Genomic DNA, 21,368 nt, shown 5'->3' on the forward strand with positions numbered 1-21,368 from the left:
AACCAATTATTTCAATTTAGATATATAAATTTATAAGCAATATAAAAAACGATTATGTTTTTGAAGAATTTTGAGTTGGTTTTATGGTAAAATATGTTACTCATATTTTATTTATATTTTTATGAGCAGTGATTCAACTCATTAAAATGTGAATTAAATATAAATATGAGCTAAAACTGTTAAGTCTAAATATAAATTATATGTAGCAACCAATAGGCTTCGTTCTATTTAAGATGAAACTAAATTAACTATAATTAATCAAAACTGACAGTAAATTAACTATAATTCATCAAAACTGACTAAGGATAAACACTCAATGAAGAACATAGTCTTATTTCAAATAGTTCAAGATCAAAATTAATTAAAAATCTTTAGAAGTGACAAAATTATTCCATAAAAATATATATGAAATATCTATTTCATTCAAGTTTGGGCAGGTTAATGACTCCTTTATTTTAGTCTATTTTGATCCATCTAATTCAACCCATCTAAAAGTTGATTTGACCCAGCTCAAATAACCTATAACCGAATTAATGAACTCAAATGGTTTTGTGTTGGGGAGAGAAGCACCACAACTAAAGTTTGATATGACAAATAATATGAAAATAAATTGGACACGAGAATTTTACGTGAAAACCCCTCTAACTGATAGAGGAAAAAAACCACGGGGTAGAAGGATCTCACTATAAAAATATGGAGTACACTGTTCTCAAATACAAGGAGAAAACGACAATTAACACTTCTCTCTTGTAAAAGGAACAACTACTAAAGAGGACACTCAAGACTACAATATTTATCTTGGTATATAACTTTTTTTTATATTTTTACTCTCAGTTTCTAGGATGATTTAAATGAGGGCAAGAGGCCCTCTATTTATAAGAGAATGAAAACGCGTAAAATTATTTTACGCGTTTTCAAAACGCATTTGAAATGTCCAACATTTCAATTCAACAACAACAACCCAGTGAAATCCCACAACATGGGGTCTGGGGAAGGTAGAATGTACGCAGATCTTACTCCTACCAAGGTAGGACGGCTGTTTCCTGGAGACCCTCGGCTCAGTAAAAGCATAAATGCATAAAAAATGTTAGATAAGAATAGAAAATTAAAAGTTTTATGAGAAAAACAACAAACAAATAACGAATAGATAACAAATAAATACAAATAAATAAATACTAATAACAAATAACGATTAAATAAATAATGAAAGCGTCACAGGTAAAATTGAGTAATCAAAGCATAGAAAGTAATAAATAATAACAGAAATAACAGAAATCAGAAGTCAAAGCGCAAGAGATCGTAATGCACTACTACACCTATGAATAGAGAAGAATAACGAGACTATGAACTAGCCTCCCCTTTTTGACTCTTTTTCATTCTCCCACTTGAAGATTTAATTGAGAATCAATTAAGTCTTCACACCATCCTTTCTACCCAATTACTGCAATGTTACGTTTCTGCTAGGCCAATAGAAGATCGACACCATATGAACTTGTTACTGTTGATCGGCTTCGTAAACATATCTGCTAGGTTGTCATTAGTGTGAATTTTCTGAATATCCACACTGCCTTCTTCCACCTTCTCACGAACGAAGTGATACTGAACTCATATGTGCTTTGTCCTTGAATGAAATGCTGGATTCTTTGCAAGATGCAAAGCGCTCTGACTGTCACAAAACAGAGCAACCTTCTCTTGTTTGAGCCCGAGCTCCTCCAGTAACATCTGCATCCATATTGCCTCTTTGCTAGCTTGTGTAGCTGCTACATATTCTGCTTCCGTCGTAGATGTAGCCACGATAGATTGCAGTTTTGAAACCCAGCTTACAGCTCCTCCAGCAAGAGTAAACACATAACTTGTGGTGGACTTACTTTTATCAAGATCACCTGCATAATCTGAATCAACATAACCTTTAACAGTAAAGTCAGATCCTCCATAACACATTGTAACATCTGAGGTACCCTTGATGTATCTCAGGATCCTCTTAACAGTATTCCAATGCTCTTTACCAGGATTAGCCATGTATCGACGAACCAATCCCACTGCTTGTGCAATGTCAGGTCTTGTACATACCATGGCGAACATTAAACTTTCCATTGCTGATGCATACGGTACTCGAGACATCTTCATCCTCTCTGCTTCATTGCTAGGACACATACTTGAGGATAACTTGAAGTTAATAGGAAGTGCGGTAGAAATTAACTTACAGTCTTGCATCTTGAATCGTCTCAAGCATTCCTAGAATCTTGTTTGTTGGTCCCAAGTCCTTCATTTCAAACTCCCTAGCCAACTGTGCTTTTAAATTTGTGAGACGATCTTTGTTGGGGCCTGCAACCAACATGTCATCAACATACAACAGCAAAATAACAAAATTTTCATCACCAAATCTCTTGTAATAAACACAAGAATCTGAACTATGTCTGTTGTATCCAAGGCTTATAATGAAGGAATCAAATCTCTTATACCAACACCTCGGCGGCTATTTGAGACCATATAGAGATTTGTTCAACCAACAAACCAAGTTCTCTTTTTCCTATTCTTCAAAACCTTCTGGTTGGAGCATATAAATTTCTTCTTCAAGCTCTCCATGAAGAAATGCAGTTTTGACATCTAACAGCTCCAAGTACAAGTCAAATGTAGCACACATCGCCAGGACCACTCGAATTGTTGTGAGTCGAACCACCGGAGAAAATATCTCATTGAAGTCTATACCTTCTTTCTGAGTGAAACTTTTCACCACCAATCTTGCACGATACTTCTCCACTTGATCATTACCATTGCGTTTGATCTTGTAGACTCATTTATTTCCAATGGCCTTCCTTCCTTGTGGTAATTGAACAAGATCTCATGTTTTATTTTTATGAAAAGCTTCAATTTCTTCTTGCATTGCTGCCACCCATAGAGATGATTCTTGGCCTTTCATAGCCCCATGAAAAGTTGAAGGCTCTCCATCTTCTGTTAGTAGACAGTATGCAATATTACTCTCCATAAAATAATCTGAGTGCCAAGCTGATTCTCTTCTCTCCCTAGTTGACCGTCGAACTAATGGAGTTTTGATCTCAGCTTGCTCTTGTTCTTCGTGCTCTGGTGCTGCTTCAGAAGAAACTGGAACTTCTTCTATTTCTTCAACTTCAACTATAGTAGTCTCTGATTTTTCTTTTGAAGTGCTATCTTCTTTTGCTTGTATCTTATTTTCAACAAATACAACATCCCTGCTGATTACCACCTTGCGGGTTGTGGGATCCCACAAGTGATACCCCTTGACTCCATCAGCATACCCTAAGAAAATGCATTCCTTGGATTTCGAATTCAACTTCGATTTTTCTTGAGTATTGTACATAACATAAGCAGGACTTCCGAATATATGTAAGCGAGAATAATCATTTGCTTTTCTTGTCCACATCTCCATTGGCGTTTTTAGATCAATTGCGGTTGATGGTGACCGATTGATCACATAACAGGCGATTTTGACTGCTTTTGCCCAAAATGGTTTTTCCAAACCTACAGTTGCCAACATAGCTCTTGTCCGTTCCAACAAGGTTCTGTTCATCTGCTCTGCTACTCCATTTTGTTGTGGAGTATATGCCACCGTGAACTGTCGTTTAATACCTTCTTGTTTATAGAAGTTATTAAATTCATTACCGGTGTATTCTCCTCCATTATCTGTCCTCAAATACTTGATCTTTTTCTCAGATTCAAGTTTCACCCGCGCTTTGAATTCTTTGAAAACTGGAAAAACATCTGTCTTTCTCTTGATTGGATACACCCAACTTCTCCTGGAGTAATTGTCGATGAATGACACGAAATATTTCGCTCCTCCTAGGAACTCCACCGGTGCTTGCCAGACATCAGAGTGGACCAGATCTAATATTTCCTTGCTTTTAGCAAAGGAACTGCTAAACTTCAGTCTATTTTGCTTACTGGTAACACAATGCTCACAAAAAGATAGTGAGACCTTTTTGAGCCCGGGAAGAAGCTTTTGCTCAGCAAGAATCTTCAAACCCCGTTCCGACATATGGTCAAGTTTACGTTGCCATATCATCATTGATTCTTCAAATGAACTTGCTGACGCGATTGATGCTTCTCCTTCTTGGTGTGTTTCACCTTTAAGCATATATAGGTTTGCAGCAAGTTTTTCCGCTTTCATCACTACAAGCGCTTCTTTGGATATTCTCATGACTCCACCATGAGTTTTATATGAACATTCATTATCATCTAGTTGTCCTAAAGACAATAGATTCTTCTTCAAGTCTTTTACATGTCGTACCTCCTGGATGGTGCGAACCGTGCCATCTTACATCTTTATTTTGATGGATCCAATACCAATAACATCCAAAGCATGATCGTTTTCCATGAATACAGACCCTCCTGAGATAGGGTTATATTGATGGAACTATTCTCTCCGGGAAGTCATGTGTCATGTTGCTCCTGTGTCCATGATTCAGACATCAGCGAAACATTTTCTGCCTTTATTATTTGATATTGTCTTACTACATAAAATATCGCCATCATCCGAGGTACATGCAACATTCCCTTGAGCATTTGATGGCTTAGGGTGTTCACTCTTTTTTTTTAACCGACAATCTTTCTTGAAGTGCCCTTTCTTGCCACAGTTGTAGCACTTCATATTCTTCTTACTTCTTGATTGAGATCTGCCATGATTGTGACTCCCACTAGGGCCACGTTCCGTTGGTCTTCCTCTCACCATCATCAAAATTTCATCTTGCTGCGAACTAGCTTGTTTGTCTTCCTTATTTTTGCGCTGATTTTCTTCTTCCAAGACAACGGCTGCAATTTCATCGAAAACTAGACTGTCTATATTGTTCGTCAGGTTGATGATGAGTTGATCATACGAGTCAGGCAGACTTTGAAGTAGAAGCTCTGCACGTTCAGTCCCCTCTATTTTGCAACCCATTGTTGTAAGTTGTGAAAACAGAGTATTCAAAGTATTGATGTGTTCAGTAACTGACATGGACTCTGTCATTTGAAGAGTATACAATCTTCTTTTTAAGAAGATTTTATTATGCAAAGACTTGGCCTCATACAACCCTGTAAGAGTATCCCATATTTCCTTCGCCGTCCGTTTTTCCGCCATACTAGACAACACTTGATCGGCTAGTGTCAAGTGTAGACCAGCAACTGCGTTGTTGTCTATGTCGTTCCACTTGCTGTCATCAACAAAGTCTATGGGTCTGCCTTCAATTGCAGCTAAGCAATTGTTTTTTCTCAATATCGCTTTTATTTTTCATTTTCCACATTGAGAAATTAGTCTCATTGAATTTTTCAACGTCAAACTTTGTTGTACTCGACATTGTTATTTGTTTCACACCCTTCTAGATTGTTTCTAAATATTTTTGCGAACAATCGTGACAAACTGTACCGTCACCGAAATTTACTATTCACAAAAATTTACTATTCATGAATAATACTTTTGCATAAAACAAACAGAATAACCGAGGGCTCTGATACCACTGTTGGGGGGAGAAAGCACCACAACTAAAGTTTGATATGACAAATAATATGAAAATAAATTGGACACGAGAATTTTACGTGAAAACCCCTCTAACTGATAGAGGAAAAAAAACACGGGGTAGAAGGATCTCACTATAAAAATATGGAGTACATTGTTCTCAAATACAAGGAGAAAACAACAATTAACATTTCTCTCTTGTAAAAGGAACAACTACTAAAGAGGACACTCAAGACTACAATATTTATCTTGGTATATAACTCTCTTTGTATTTTTACTCTCAGTTTCTAGGATGATTTAAATGAGGGCAAGAGGCCCTATATTTATAAGAGAATGAAAACGCGTAAAATAATTTTACGCGTTTTCAAAACGCGTTTGAAATGTCCAACATTTCAATTCAACAAAGGGTGTAAAATGAAAAGTCATAAAGGGAGACAGCCTTTTTGACTTCCTTGGCCTCCCCTTTTTGACTCTCTTTCATTTTGACCGTTCAAATTTAACCTAGATTCGTCTAAATTTAATTCAAAACCCGCTTATTTAACACCTCTATTATTTTTCCTTATTTTAAAAATATTAATTTTACCTGGAGGTCAGTTAGTACACTTTTCTAACATTGTGAGCAATTTTGTGTCAAAAGACGAAATCGAAGTTAAAATTATCCTAGTTCGAACAGGTACAATACCGGAATGAACTCTTTTCCATTCTAATAATAAAGTATTGTAATATTTTTAAATAATATTTAGTAATTAAACTTTAATTTGCAATTAATAATTCTAGTATTTTGCAAGTGAAATCATGACCAAACATTAATTTTAATATTAATAATTTGTTGATTTTCTTTTTTATAAAAAAAAATTAGGAAACTATTATGTGAGATAGAAACCAGCATAGTGTAAGTCGCTCCATTAATTTGTCTACATAGTTGTTAGGTGGCGCATACTATAGTGGTCAATTACTCAGAAGTCTCTTTATCGAGTGATAACTATTTTATATAATTTTTTAAAATGAAAATTTTAGATTTAAACTTTAATTTTTGATTATGAGTATTTTATTTCTGATATAAAAGTTCTTTTATGTGAATATTAAATAGTTGAACTTGTGCCACGCGGTCTTTTCTGTTGTTTCTTGTTTTGGTCAAAGGTGTACGCCGAAGGCCCAACACTTGTTTCATTCTAGTTTATTCATTTGGGGCCGATATGAGTATTAGCCTGTTTGGATTGACTTATTTTTAAATAGCTTATAAGTTGAAAACTGCTTATAAATTAAAAAAAAAAGTAGGTGCAAGCCAACTTTTTTTTTTTGACTTATAAGCTGTTTTCAACTTATAAACTGCTTAAAATAAATTCATCCAAATAAACTCAACTACTTATTGGGACTTATTTTAAGCACAAAATGACTTTAAGTTAGCCAGCTAAACATTCAAAAAAAAGCTGAAAACAGCTTATAAGTCAATCCAAACGGCCTCTATATCGCTTAAATCAAATAAACTACTAACTCTAAAATTTTGATTAATATTTTACGGCAAAGGGGTAAATATATTTTTTAATTTTGTGATTAAAATAAATATACTTTTTATTAAAAGATATTGCATATATATTATTGTCGTCTAATAATTGGTATATATACACCATCGCTGTCTAACAAATGATATAGAGCCCGTTTGGATTGGCTTTAAGTTGGTCAAAACCAACTTAAAGCCCCTTTTCAGCTTTTGGACGTGTTTGCCTAATGCTAACTTTAAGCCAGAAAGTTCTTAAAGTCAGTCAAAAATGAAAAATTAGGATTCCTAACTTTTTTTTTTCTAAGTGCTTAAAGTCATTTTCTTTGACCATGAAAATTACTTTTATATCCCTTATATTTTAACTAAATTCCCAAACTACCCTTTTTATTCTTTTAACCCTAAAATTCACGTAATTTTCCTCGTTTAAGCACTTTTATCCAAACACTCAACTGCTTATTTATAAAAATAACTTTCAGCACTTTAAAGTTCTAAAAGCACTTCATACATAAAAGTTACTTTTTTAAGCCCATCCAAACGGGCTCATAGATTTATTCTTTTCGTTGTTGTCATACTGAAGATCAAAAAAATAATCTTAAAATTTTGGGGTATAGAACCCACATTGACATAAACAGGGAAAAGATAAAGGTGCCCAGCAAATTTTGGGGGTGAATTGAAAATTATATTTGAATTTTGGTGGTAGATATTTGAATTTTAATCAAATGAGTTACGTGTCGGGTTAGTTGAAAATTTATTTTAAACGAATAATTTTGACTGAAATTAGACAATTGAAGTCAATTTGAGAGATTCCATCCAAATCAGGGGTATATGTGTTAATTTTGTAGACGTTAAGAATAAGAATAACTTGATTTTAACGATAAAGGTAAATTCTAATTAATAAATAAAAATTGAGGAGTATTTTTGACTTTTTTCACTTATTTTTTTAATGTATAAAAACCAAAACTTTTTGACTATATAGGTACATCTGAACAAGTGTATTATGGTTTCCCCTAACTTGTATGGAAACCCGCGGTTAGAGGAAAGTCTTAGTGATTTATTTGAGAAGAAAAGCTGCATTTACATTTCTCCATGAATAATCTGTAAGTTCGACTAACTGATTTCTACTCTTTTCAAAACTGCAAATTTCCAATGCTCTCTCTCTTTTTATAAAGTTTGAATTTTATTGCTTCTGTCAGAAGCAGAGTTAGGATTTGAATCTTATCGATTCAAGATTGTAGTCATTTAAGGTTATTAAGTTCTAGAATTAGTAATAATTTATAAATATTAAATATAAAGTTGAGTAAAGTTAATGAATTCGATCAAACAATACTTTGGCCTCTAACTCCACCTAACCTCAGATTATAAGGCCGTCAATCAAAGTATATTTTTTCACCTTGAAGACGAGGAAGTTTACCCCTACCGATCATGTTGATCGTAACGGAAGAGTTCACTCAAAAAGGAGGGAAAACCTTGATTTATGCTGATGTTAGGCTTGTCAAATTCCAAATTTCCGATTTTTTTGTCTGAAGTTTTAAAACTAGCATGACTTTAAAAATAAAAAATAAGAAAACTTCAAGTACTTGATACAACTAGAGAAAAAGAAGGCATACGCCCCTGAAGAAAGAAAGCTGCCGAAGCAGGGTCGAAGAATTCGTGATTACCAGAATTGAAGAGGAGATTAATATTTACATTGTCCTCCAGATGTTTCTTTTCCTCTTGCAGCACTTTTTCCTGCAATAATTAACGATATCTGATGACAACTATTGATTATAAAAATACATACATCTGTAGAAACCAGGGATGCCTATTAACTGGAGCAAAGACAACAATATTTCATCGGAAGAGAAGCCGAGAGTATCAAGTCCAATAGTCACTGTCTTTAACACACTTTAGACCAGCCTATCAAGAAACTGACGAGGACAAGTGGATGTTTTGTGCCTCTTTATACTCCTTTTCCACAATAAGCTAATTGACTATATTATTATTTTTTTCCGAAGCTAATTGACTATATTAAGCTTATGCAGTTTGTGACATTAGCATAGCATGCAAGACGGGTGATGGTGTGTCCTATAACCCCGGAAAAGAGGAAATGTTCAACACCAGAATTATACTGTTTGGTAAATGAAAACTATGTTGCTCGGACCCTCCAAAAAATTCTGCCGCACGCTTGTTGGACCCTTCAAAAGCTATTTTTGAAGAGTTCGAGCAACACAAGATGAGCATCTTTTCTGATATATGAAGGCTTGAATAAGAGAAACCTAAATCCAATGCACCTTGATCTGAGATTCAAAGATCAGGGAATCAATGCCCTGTGGGTAGAGAGATTCACAAGACAGAAACGGATAAACCAAACTCTCACTGACTTCAGGAGAAACTAGTATTCAGGACGTTCCTGAAGATACAGTGGGATGTGTCGGTGGAAATGAAAACGTACCTTCTCATCAAGACCCTTAGCAGATTCAAGCATCAAATGTGTCTGCACAAAACAAAACTATTTAGAGTTGCTTCCTTCTGAGGTACTAACTGAGAACCAGATTACAATACTGAAATCGAACGTTATTCAAAGGCATATTCCATAAATGTGCCCTTTAACTTGACCTCAGCTGACATATATGCCCTCCAACTTTGGGTGTGCATAAGTAGACACTTAAACTTATATAAAATTGAATAAGTAGACACATGTTGTGAGAAATATTGGAGAAAAATATTCTATATACTATTCCTATTCCTATTCCTATTCCTATTCCTATTCCTATTCCTATTCCTATTCCTATTCCTATTCCTATTCCTATTCCTATTCATATTCATATTCATATTCCTAATCTAAATAGGATTTTAAATACTATTCTTGTTCCTATTCCTATTCCTATTCATATTCATATTCATATTCATATTCATATTCATATTCATATTCATATTCATATTCATATTCATATTCATATTCATATTCATATTCCTAATCTAAATAGGATTTCATATACTATTCTTGTTCCTATTCCTAATCTCATGCTACACACTTGTTGGAATGGTAGCACGATCGAGAAACGGAGCTTGGAGCTAATTTGGGAAGCCTTGGATTATAATGTGATATGTAATTAGTTCATTATTATGCTTGAGATTCCTTAAACATCTAAGCAATGTTATCAAAAGTAAAAAGTGCAAAAAAGCTCAAAGGTTTGTTGGGCTTTCTGACAAATAAAATGTGGGCTTTGAAAAAAAGCGCAAAGGGAGCAAAAATACAAATATATTTGTTTAGTCTAAAAGTAATAATTATAAGCATGAATGACAAATAATATGAATAAAGAAATTGAAATTTTTTTACGATAAAGTAATATATCAATTGTTTAGTGTCGCCTCTTCAGAAGAGGTTCATTGGAAGAGAAAAGTTTGTCTTACAATCTTGATGATGACACTGAAGCGCACATTAAGCGAGACAAAGCGCTCAACACATTTTTAACCTCGCTTTGGGGCTTAAGCCCACCTTTGATAACACTGCATCTAAGGTATTTGTAGAAGTATTGTACTATATTCTTATGTAGCATGTTGATGACTTTATTATCTTAGATTATGATTATATCTCAATATTTATTAATGGTAAATATCTAAATTCAAGTGTAAAAAGAGGCTTATGTGTATTATTTCGTGTTATTTCAACCAAGGGAATCTGGTGTGGCCTTCATTAAGATTTGCCTAATATTTTGGTTTTCTTTCTTTTGATGTAGATATGTTGAGCTTGAGGAAAAAGCCTTTTCATCAGAAAAAGAATGATACGATTTCATAAGGTCAAGAATAGTCAAGAAGAACGTTGACTCATGCTAAAATCAAAAGTATTCATGGAATGTTGCATGTTGAAGAAACTTCAAGAAATGGCTCAAAGATGCTTAGAGAGCCATATTGAATAATGTTGTGATCTCAACGACCCAGCTGGAGATTGGGTTTGGGGGAGGGGGCTCTATGCAATAGCCTAGACTTTGGGTAGATACTCAAGTCTAGTACATTGCAGTGGCTTTGGTTGTGCCCCTTTGTAATGTTGGCGAAGCACCAAGGAGCTGCTTGAAAAACCAATGGAGTAATATGAGGGACATAACTCAAAGTTGACTAGAATTAACAATCCAGCTTGATGAACCGGGGAAATCTATTTAGCAAGTGCGACGTGCAGGAATGCTGGAAAAACGTTGCGAGTAGCTTGAACTAATGCAAACATTGAACCACACAAATTGAAGCTTCCTAAAATTATCAATTCATCCCGATGCATTGGAAAAAATTTATCGAGCCAATATGGCGTTCAAGTCTAGCAAAGAGAGGAGAATTGCAATTTGGAAAATTTCATCTTTACTTAGAATAATTAGGGCTGTGTGTGTGTGTGTGTGTGTGTGAGAGAGAGAGAGAGAGAGAGAGACTCGTCTTTGGAAGGAGATAACTAGATTTTGACGATTGAAAAACCCTTTCCCGAGGTAAGAAATATTTATTGCTCGAATTGAACTTAATTAAGTGTACTTTTTTTACAGTGATTCCTTTCATTTTACATCTTTATATATTTGGAGTTTTCTTATGATTCTCTTTGATGGTAAGATTAGGATAAATTTGTGTATATCAATTGTTATCAGGTTGTTACTCAACAGTTATGATAAGATTTAATTTGTTTCATTATTTGAATTATTATCTAATATTATCTATAAAGATTAGGTTATGATAGTTACTTAAGCTTAAGGAGAGTTGTCTCTTGCTATTTAGGTGATAGATACAATTGAACAAATTCATTCAAATTTTGCTTATATTCTCAAATTCTTTAGGGTCAGCCTATCGATCAATTACTCTTATTACCATAGACATTCAATTGAGGTAAAAGATCTTTCTAGTCTGTAATACCGATCGGAATTCTATCTCATTATTTTGAAACAATGATCAAAAACACATCTAAACTATCACTTTTTCTCGAGTTTCACACCCCAACTATCATTTGTTCCTTGTTCCTATTTGAACTATCACCTTTTATGTATTAAAATAGACTTCAACTATTAGTTGTTCCCTTTTCCTATTTGAACGATGGTGATAGTTTAGGTAGAAAAAGGAAACAAATGATAGTGAGGTGTGTTTTAATGCACAATGGAGATAGTTTAAGTAGAAAAAGGAAACAATTGATAGTTGAGGTGTGAAAGTTGCAAAAAGCCAATAGTTCTGCATATCACCAAAAACAGCACCGCTAGAAACCTACAAAACTATTCGACTTTCTAACAGCACAACACGTATCAAAAATAAAGATCCGCAATAATCTAGAGGGGAAAAAAAAGAACCTGTTATTGCTGGAGAATTCATGGAGCCTTCCACGATTGGAGATGATTACAGCAGCAACATCTACATCGCATAGAATGGAAAGCTCTATTGCTTTCTTCAATAGACCTTTCCTCCGCTTACAAAACGCTACTTGCCTACAGCTCTTCTCTTCGATTCGCTTTATTTCCAATTTCCTTCGCCCCATATTTTTTACACCAAGAAAAAGCCCTAATCGAAAAAAAATTAAGATGTCTCTGTTTTTACTTACGTCAGTTATAATTTGGCTCAATACGTGGAAAAAAATAAAGCGATAAACACTGGCATATAAGGGGTCATTCGCACGAATGCCGCCCACCGGCGGAACTACAATTTTCATCAATGGATTTAAAAAAAAGAATCGAATTAAATATGAATGGATTGGATTGAATATAAGCGGGCTAGATGAAGTTTAATTCTATTTCAAAAATCATAATTATTTTATTTTTTGCATAGTATATAGCCAAGAGATTGGTTATTAAAATTATTTTATTATTTTACTTTAGAGCGGATCAAAATTGGTTATATTTGCGCCAAAAGATTTTCAAAAAATAACTATTTCATATAACAAAAAGAAGAGGAAAATGTGGAGTGAATCTTTTTGCCGCTGAACCAAGCCTTGGACTTGTGTTTTGGGGGTTCAATACTCAATATATACACATAAAATAAAATTTTGATCATAATACACAGTATTTTTTTTTATCGAGGGGGTTCGGATGAAACCCCTGAGTTTCATGTAGCTCCTCCCGTGATGCCGCCCCTCGAATTGGTGTTTATTATTTTATTAATATTTATCTATGATAAACTTCATTAAAAAGAATAACTTAATTTTAATGCGTTATAACTTATTCTAAATCAGTGACAAATTTAAGTGTGTGATTATTATAATGCTCTTGTCCATGTTATTGTTGTTGTTGATTGTCATCAATTATTTTATAAGGTTGTTTTTAATGGAACATGTTCATTATAAATTGATAATGCAAACTTATGGTAATTTTAATAATTTTATAACTTATAGATATAAATCATATTTTTTTTTAAAATCAAATATTTCTCCAAAAATTTATGACCAAACACATGATGAAACTTCACCAAAAAATAACTTGCCAAAAAAAATTGAAAATTTATGGCCAAACACTAAGGCCCCGTTTGGCCCCAAGTTCCCAAATATTCTTGGCAAGTTATTCTTGGGAGAATTTTTGGTGAAATTGCACCATGCGTTTGGCCTCAAGTTTTGGTGAAAATTCAAAAAATATTATTTTGTACCTATAAGTTCTAAAAATTATTTTAAATATCCATAATTTTGTGTTATCATTTTATGATAAACATGTTCCTTAAAAAAAACCTTATGAAATAATTGATAACAATCAACAACAACAAAATAACATTATATACAATACATTAATCAAATTAAAAATAAATTATTATTTTTAAAAAAAATTATCATTCAAACTATTCTTTTTCGAAGGAAGTAATATCAAACTATGTGGTTGTTGGCATATAGGTAGAAGTTTCATTAAAGAGGGTCGGTGGATATTTTTATATAAAAGTTTTATTTAAGAGGGATTAATGGTATTGGTTGATCATATTAATGGAGTAAATTGGTAGATAAATATTTAGTTGGAATTAATAAATGATCGATGTTTTTATACAATATAAAAATTTGAGATTATTTTAAATTTTTAAAATTTTCCAAGTTCCCAAGTTCTACTTTTTTTTTTAGAACTTGAAAACTTGAGGATTTTATAAAAAATATTTACCAAGTAATAATAAATTGTATGAATAACACAAATTTCTAAATATTTTTCAAGTTTTTCTCAAAAATTGCTTGGGTTAAACGCTAGGTGAGACTCACCATATAAAATTCTTTAGTGGCTGAAACTCAAAGAAAAATTTTCACCCCAACAAATGATTCAACGCCACGTGGCACAAAAAATGCCTCTATCTACCATAGGAAAATCACAAGGGAAATCCAAATACTAAACCATAACCAATCAGCCATTGCTTAGTTGTACAACTTGAATCCTCAAGATCCATATATATATAGCCCCCACAACTCCCTCTTCCCTTCATATCAGAAAAAAAGAAACAAAAAGGAAAAGCAAATTAAGGAAAATGGCCATTAAAATCAAAAAAAATTTAATGGAGTTTGTTGTAGATAGATATTAATTGGAATTAATGTTTCCTCCATCTTATTTTATGTAGTATTGCTTGATTTGGTGCGATATTTAAAAAGAATAAAAAGAATATTTTAAAAAATTGTCGTTAAGAATAATTTTTAGATATTTATATGATTGTAAATTATTTCGGGTAAAAACAAAATTTTAAAATTAGTTATTTTTAATAATAATAATATGACATTCTTTTTTAGACGAGCTAAAAATGAAAGAATACCATATAATATGAGACAAAGGAAGTAAAAAAAATAGTCAAAATATCTCTTATAAAAATATATATATTTTTTTATATATTTATATTATTATATAACACAAGTTATGTCGTTTAATTTCTATAAAATTTATGTTAGTCCAGTTCATAGCTCATAAGTTATACTTTAAGATAAATAAAGAATTTTATCCTTTAAATTTATGTTTGACAAGATAAAAGTTTTTTAAATTTGTCAATTTGTGAATTAAATACAATCAACACTCCAATCCGCAGGAGTTTATTCCATATTTGCTCTTGTACTGGAAGACCGATAATCTGGATTCTAATACCAACTTGTTACGACCCAACTCACTAGCTCACACGGGCTCCTACTCTAACACATTAGTAGGAGAACCCTCAATTCCCAAATTGTTATAACATGTGGAAGTTTAACGAAATACAAGCTAACAGCCTAAAAGAGTTATGAAGTCACCGTGTATTAATTTAAAACTTTAGGATCAATTATAAGAAGCATTCTAACACACACACACACCCTTCCCAAAGATATTAGTCTAAACAAGTACAATAGCTTCTAAAAGTACAGTGTATAAATAAACTAATGACACATCTCCCACCATAAGGAAGAAAGAATAGAAGTTGTTGGAGATCATCATCGTCCTCGCCTATTAAAATTACGGACCCTGCAATCAGACTATGCCAAATGGCATAACTAGAGTAGTATCGGTACAAACGACACGTACTAATAGGCATCATCGGTCAATCCAAGTCCCACCACATAATATAAAGCAATCAACAAGAAGAAACCATACAATTAAGGAAATGCACCCTCCAAACCTTTATGCACCAACTCTTACCATCCCCATTAACCTTCCAATGTTCTTCGAACCTAGAACTCGATCATAGTCTAGCCCTTCTAGCACATGGAGGATTTTTCGAACTACGAGCCATCATTAAATCTGTTTAATCAGTCTACTTTCCTTAAGCTTTCACACTAACACATGGCCCTAGAATATTTAGCATCTCACTTGCAAGAGGCAATATTAAGGTGGTCTAAGGCTCCTTTCCCCCTTAACCGTACTAGCCCGCCATAGAGGAACCTAACCCTCTATGACGGCCTCGTCATAATGGGATTCCTCCGTCAAGGCATCCTGTTCGGAGATTCTCCTTTCACAATTCCCTATTAACACACGCACCAACATGATATCAATAATATCTGACTCTAAGTTACTAATCTCACTAAACAACACTGTAACTGCTCTCCACTTGCTTACACACGACCTCATGCTTATGGTACAGACCCATCGAGCAATCATAGCATAATAATGCAGAGGACACCTTTAAGGTATGAAAATTGGTAACACTTGGACCTTCGGTCCTTACATATCAATCATTGCATAAAATGAGCATGCTCCATTATAATGGTGTCAATTCCTCTAATATCACACATATAACTAGGATACACAACCACTTTATATTACAGCATCACTCGAACTTTCAATCCTTAACTTGAATCAGTTTACATAATGGGCATGATTAATCACAATTACAACAATCAATTGATTCTCTTAAGGAACCATAACACATACTTGGTCCTCTCATGGAACCCACATTCAAACTGTTAGTGTATCACTGTGATATCCGATCCAATAATTAGAGTGTCAGTGTGACACTTGATTCAATTATGTATCGATGTGGTACCTGATCTAATATGTATTAGCGTGATACTTGATCCAATATGTACCGATGTGGTATTCGATCCATTATGTATCGGCGTGTTACCCGATCCAACATGTACCGGCGTGGTACTCGATCCATTATGTGTCGGCGTGACACCTGATTCATTATGTACCGGCGTTGTACCCGATCCAACAGCCCTAGTCACAAACACAATCAATAATGAATAGTTTACACACTTGCACAATCAATTAAAAAGTTCATTACATGCAATTGATCACAAATAGTCATTTCACATTCATCCTTTTATTTCATGAATATACATTACTCAAGTACTTTTATAGGGAGTAGTCAACATGAACACACACAGTTATACATACAAGCATATTCCTATATACACATCAATAATCCATAACCTACAAGTCTGAGGATCTCATTATAACCCAGCAATCTTCATACAATTAGTCTCGCAAAAGTCAACAGCCTTCTCAACATGGACTATCAAGATTAACATTCTGGGATTGGACCACTACCTCTAGTTACAGAAAATCATGACCCACTTTATATCTTCCTGCCCTAAACAACAATAACAATCATTTAGCCATCTAAATTCCGTGCCTGAAGACCTAACCATAAAATCTCTCGTCAATCTACGATGTAATATGCATTGGGTTTAGGTTTACAACTACTCAATTAAGAAAATCTAGCCTACCTGAGCGTCAAGTAGTTGTAGAAGGATTATAGCACGATCTCTAACTCCCAGAAAGAGAAACGATGGAGACAAGTCTGAAATTTGTGGGTTATAGCCTTCCTTGCTGTAAAATTTTTTCCCTCTCTTCTCTTCAAGCCTAGAACAACTTTTTGAGGGTTTCTAAGGTGACAATCGTCTATTTTGACACTTAAGGGAAAAAGAAGAAAATAAAAATTTGCGTCTTTTAATTTTGTCCCGTCGATCCCGCTATGTCGCGAATACTCCCGCTATGACGGGTTGGTGTCTGTCCGAAATAACTTGAACCATAAAATTTTCTGCCCCTTCTAGATAACGACGATTTTGGTCGTTACAATTTCGTTATAGCAATATTATTTTCTCAGAATAATTTTTTTATGTTATATTTTACTCTCTGTAACAAATTTTAGCTTTAACAGTAATGACATTCATTATAACATTACACCTTTATAACATCTCTATAATAGTTATCTTCAAATAATATTATTTTACAAGAACAATAATGTATAAAATAAAACATTTAAAGTAATCACTATTAATTTCTCGCATATAATAAATTTTAATTTTGAATATTTTTAAAAAATGTATTAAATATCTATCAGTTATATATCTAATATAACGTAAAATGGAAAGAAGATTAATAATATTTGTCCTTTTACATTCATTAGTTCTCTATAACTTAAGTATATAGTATATAAAATTATATACCTTAATCAAGTAAACATCCACATTTAAATTAATTGATGAAGATTTGTGATAAAGAACAAAATTTTAGTGCGAGTTCAATATTCATTATTCAATTACAAAGCAAATGAAAGAAAATTGTGAGGAATAGCTTGTTGAACAAAATTTTTGAGGTCTAGCTTGTTGGCTAAATTAATCCTTATACATTAAGTTGCTCAAGCCACTTGACTTTAATTATATTAGTTGCCACTTTTGCAACTTGACACAATTTATAGCCAGAAATTTAAATTAGCATTCAGTATTAATTACTTCCTTTTCTTATCTAATCAAAAAAAAAATGACTCGAGTTTTGTAATTAACAAAGGACTATACCAAAAGTTTTGGTCAGCCAAATATGGGCTAAAATATGAAATATGACCACATGGTGTGTAGCTTAGGTGTGGAGAAGTAAATAATATTGTTAATACTCTCTCCGCTCCATATTAGATGGACATTTTCAACTTTATACGGTGATTAAGAAATCATTAATACATTGAAAGATTTTATCATTTTGTCCTTTGTTTATATTAATGCAATATACATAGAGTATAGAAATAGCTAGTTTTGGAAATTGTTTACATTCAAAATGCCATATTAATTGTAGGGATAAAATAAAATAAAATAAATTATTTTTATCTTAATTTAGTAAGTAATGAAGTAATATGAAATAAATATTATTGTAAATTGTTAAGTCAGCAAGAATTAGTCAACGACCTAACCTACCAAATTTTGCTTAATATACGGCCTTTGATGTTGATTTATTACCTAAACTTCGAAATAACATGAGCTACATATGTACTACTCATTATTGCGACGACTTAGAGGACCAAGGAAAAAAAGAACAATAATTATTCCAGTAAATTTCCTAATCATCATAGTAAGATCTATTGGAAGAAAATAGTGATTCACCAACAAGATTGTGATGGTAACCATCCATTCCTAACTAGAGGTTTCGGGCTTGATGACTTGTTGGATACAGATTTGCAGAGTGTTGAAGAGTCTCATATTGGATGAAAAAGAAATGTGGCATTGCCTTATATGATCCTTATATGGTCTAAATCAATTATTTTCGTGAACTAGCTTTTGGAGTTGAATTATTTTCAAGAATTACTTTTTTGACGTTGAGTCGCCTTTGTTAGGAGAGCCATATTGATCCTTCAATGTGGGACTTGCTAGCGCAATATCAAATTTAGTGGGTCTCAATACGAGTATCTGACACCGGGTGAAAACTCTCAAAAAAAAAGAGAAAGAAAATAGTTATAAGCAGTGGCGAAGCCACATGGTGACTATGGCATTCATCCGAACCCCCTTCGGTGAAAAATTATACTATTTATACACGATTAAAATATTTTTTTATGTATAAATAGTAGATGTCGAACTTCCTTTGGCGAATTCGTGTGTCTACTTTTTCAGATTTTGAACCCCCTTATTGAAAATTCTTGTTTCGTAAGTGGTTATAAGGCAGAAAGAGTTGCATAAATCAAGACCTAAAGGGCTAAAATGTTGATCAAACTTTTCTTTTTGAAATTTTTCTTTATATTGTACTTCAAGTTTGGAGATTACATTTCAGGATTGGGGCCAAAATAATATAAAGGGACCAGAGAGAGTTGCTCGGATGGTAAACAATCCTTACTACAGATTCTAAGGTTGTGAGATCAGTTATCAAGGGAGCAAAAAAGGCGAAGTCCCTAAGGAGGAGTTTTAAAAATAAATAATATATATATATATATATATATATATATATATATATATAAAACGAAGGGAGTATATCATCATTCCTACATTTTCAGTTATATTATTAAGATTTAAGGGCGTAGACATCTTAGTTTATGTGAATTTTTTTTATTAAATGCATATTTAAATAATATGTAAAAATAAATTTAAAAAATGTATAGATAATCTTATTAATAAATTATTTGACAACTCACATTTTTAAGTCTAGTGGCCAAGCGTTTCATTTTTTATTTTTTTGGTTTCTTATTTGGTGTCTGGTATTCGCATTGGTGTTCGACTAATTCGAACCCAAATTGAAGTCTGACTAATTCGAATTCGCGCCACGGAGAGCTCTTTTTGAGGGGAAGCGCTTTCTATCAATAATTTTTCCATATTCAGGCTTTGAATTCGAGACTTCTAATCAAGGGAGGACTAACCATATCTATTGCACCACATTCCTTATGGTTGCGCTTCATCTTTTTTGAAATTAGAATTGGGATTCTAGCTCCAATCTTATCATTTAGAGTGGTTTTGGTATAATGGAAAATATTTTTTCGAAAAATATTTTTCAATTATCTCTTATTTGGTTGATCAAAATTTTTGAATTATTTATTTTTAGAAAAACAATTTCAGGAAAATGACTTTTTCGATGACATAATAAAAGTAGAGAAAATAAATTCTACAAGAAATATTTTACATTAATCGTGTCCTTCCTACCAACCCACTCTTCAATATACTCCGTCTTCACTCCTATCCCCCACAGTCCCCCATCCCCACTACCGCACAATCCCTACTCTCAGTTCCACCTCTCATAGTATTTGTTTAAATTATATACAATACTTTTAAAATAATAATATTTTATTTATTTACATACCAAATACAAGAAAAAAGAATTTTAAAAAAAAACTCATTTATTTTCTCCAACGTTTTTTTCTTTATACTAGAATCCCAAATCTAGTTTCCTTTTTATGAGCAAGAATCACATAAACTACTAAGTCAACGCTCTTATTTAAGGTACAAAACAAAATATATTTAAATAATGTTCAAAATTCTTTTGTATTTTCATCCACTCCAACACCTCAGACGTCGTTGACCCAAATCCCAATGTTCATCTTAGCTTGACTCTCTGACACGAAATTTATTTTTGATTGACCTTTAAATATTTGACCTTTACTACTATTAGATACTCGCATTGGTTAAATAAATTGTTGTGGCCCTTGATAAACTATACAACTCCTTTATCTTTATTCAATTGACCAATCTATTGTACTCCCTCTGTCCTACTCTATCATGTACATTTTACTTGTCATATTTGATATTTTCAAATCTTTTAAAAAATATTATTTTATTTGCATCAATGTATATGATATTTTCTCCTTTTAAATCATGTGTGCGCTTTGATTTGATATAAAAAAAAATTAATTTTATGATTTTAAATTTAAAATAGGTAGAATATATCAAAATGACATCTAAAGCCTGCCATTGTTATTGGAAGATCAAAAATACTTATTTTAAAAAAAAAAATTCTAAAAAATCAAAATGTTCGGTTAATCAGTAAAACTGCTTTTAAATGGAAGCAGAAACATTTTTTTTTCCTGCTATTGGAAGAAGCTAAAAATTTCTGCTTCTTAAAAAAAGCTGAAGCAGAAAATTATTTTTTTTCAAGATCAAAATATCTCTGTCATTAGGGGTGTGTATCGATCGGTTCGATTTGAATTTAAGTATTATCGGTTCGCTTTATTGGTTTTTGGTTTTTGGTTTTTAAATATGCTAAACCGATAACCAAACCAATAAGATATTTGTTATCGATTTTTGGTCTTTAACGGTTCAGTTTTCGGTTTAATCAATAAGAAAATGCTTTCAAAACA

Source organism: Solanum dulcamara, chromosome 1 (assembly GCF_947179165.1).
Source record: "Solanum dulcamara chromosome 1, daSolDulc1.2, whole genome shotgun sequence".
Taxonomy (NCBI): domain Eukaryota; kingdom Viridiplantae; phylum Streptophyta; class Magnoliopsida; order Solanales; family Solanaceae; genus Solanum; species Solanum dulcamara.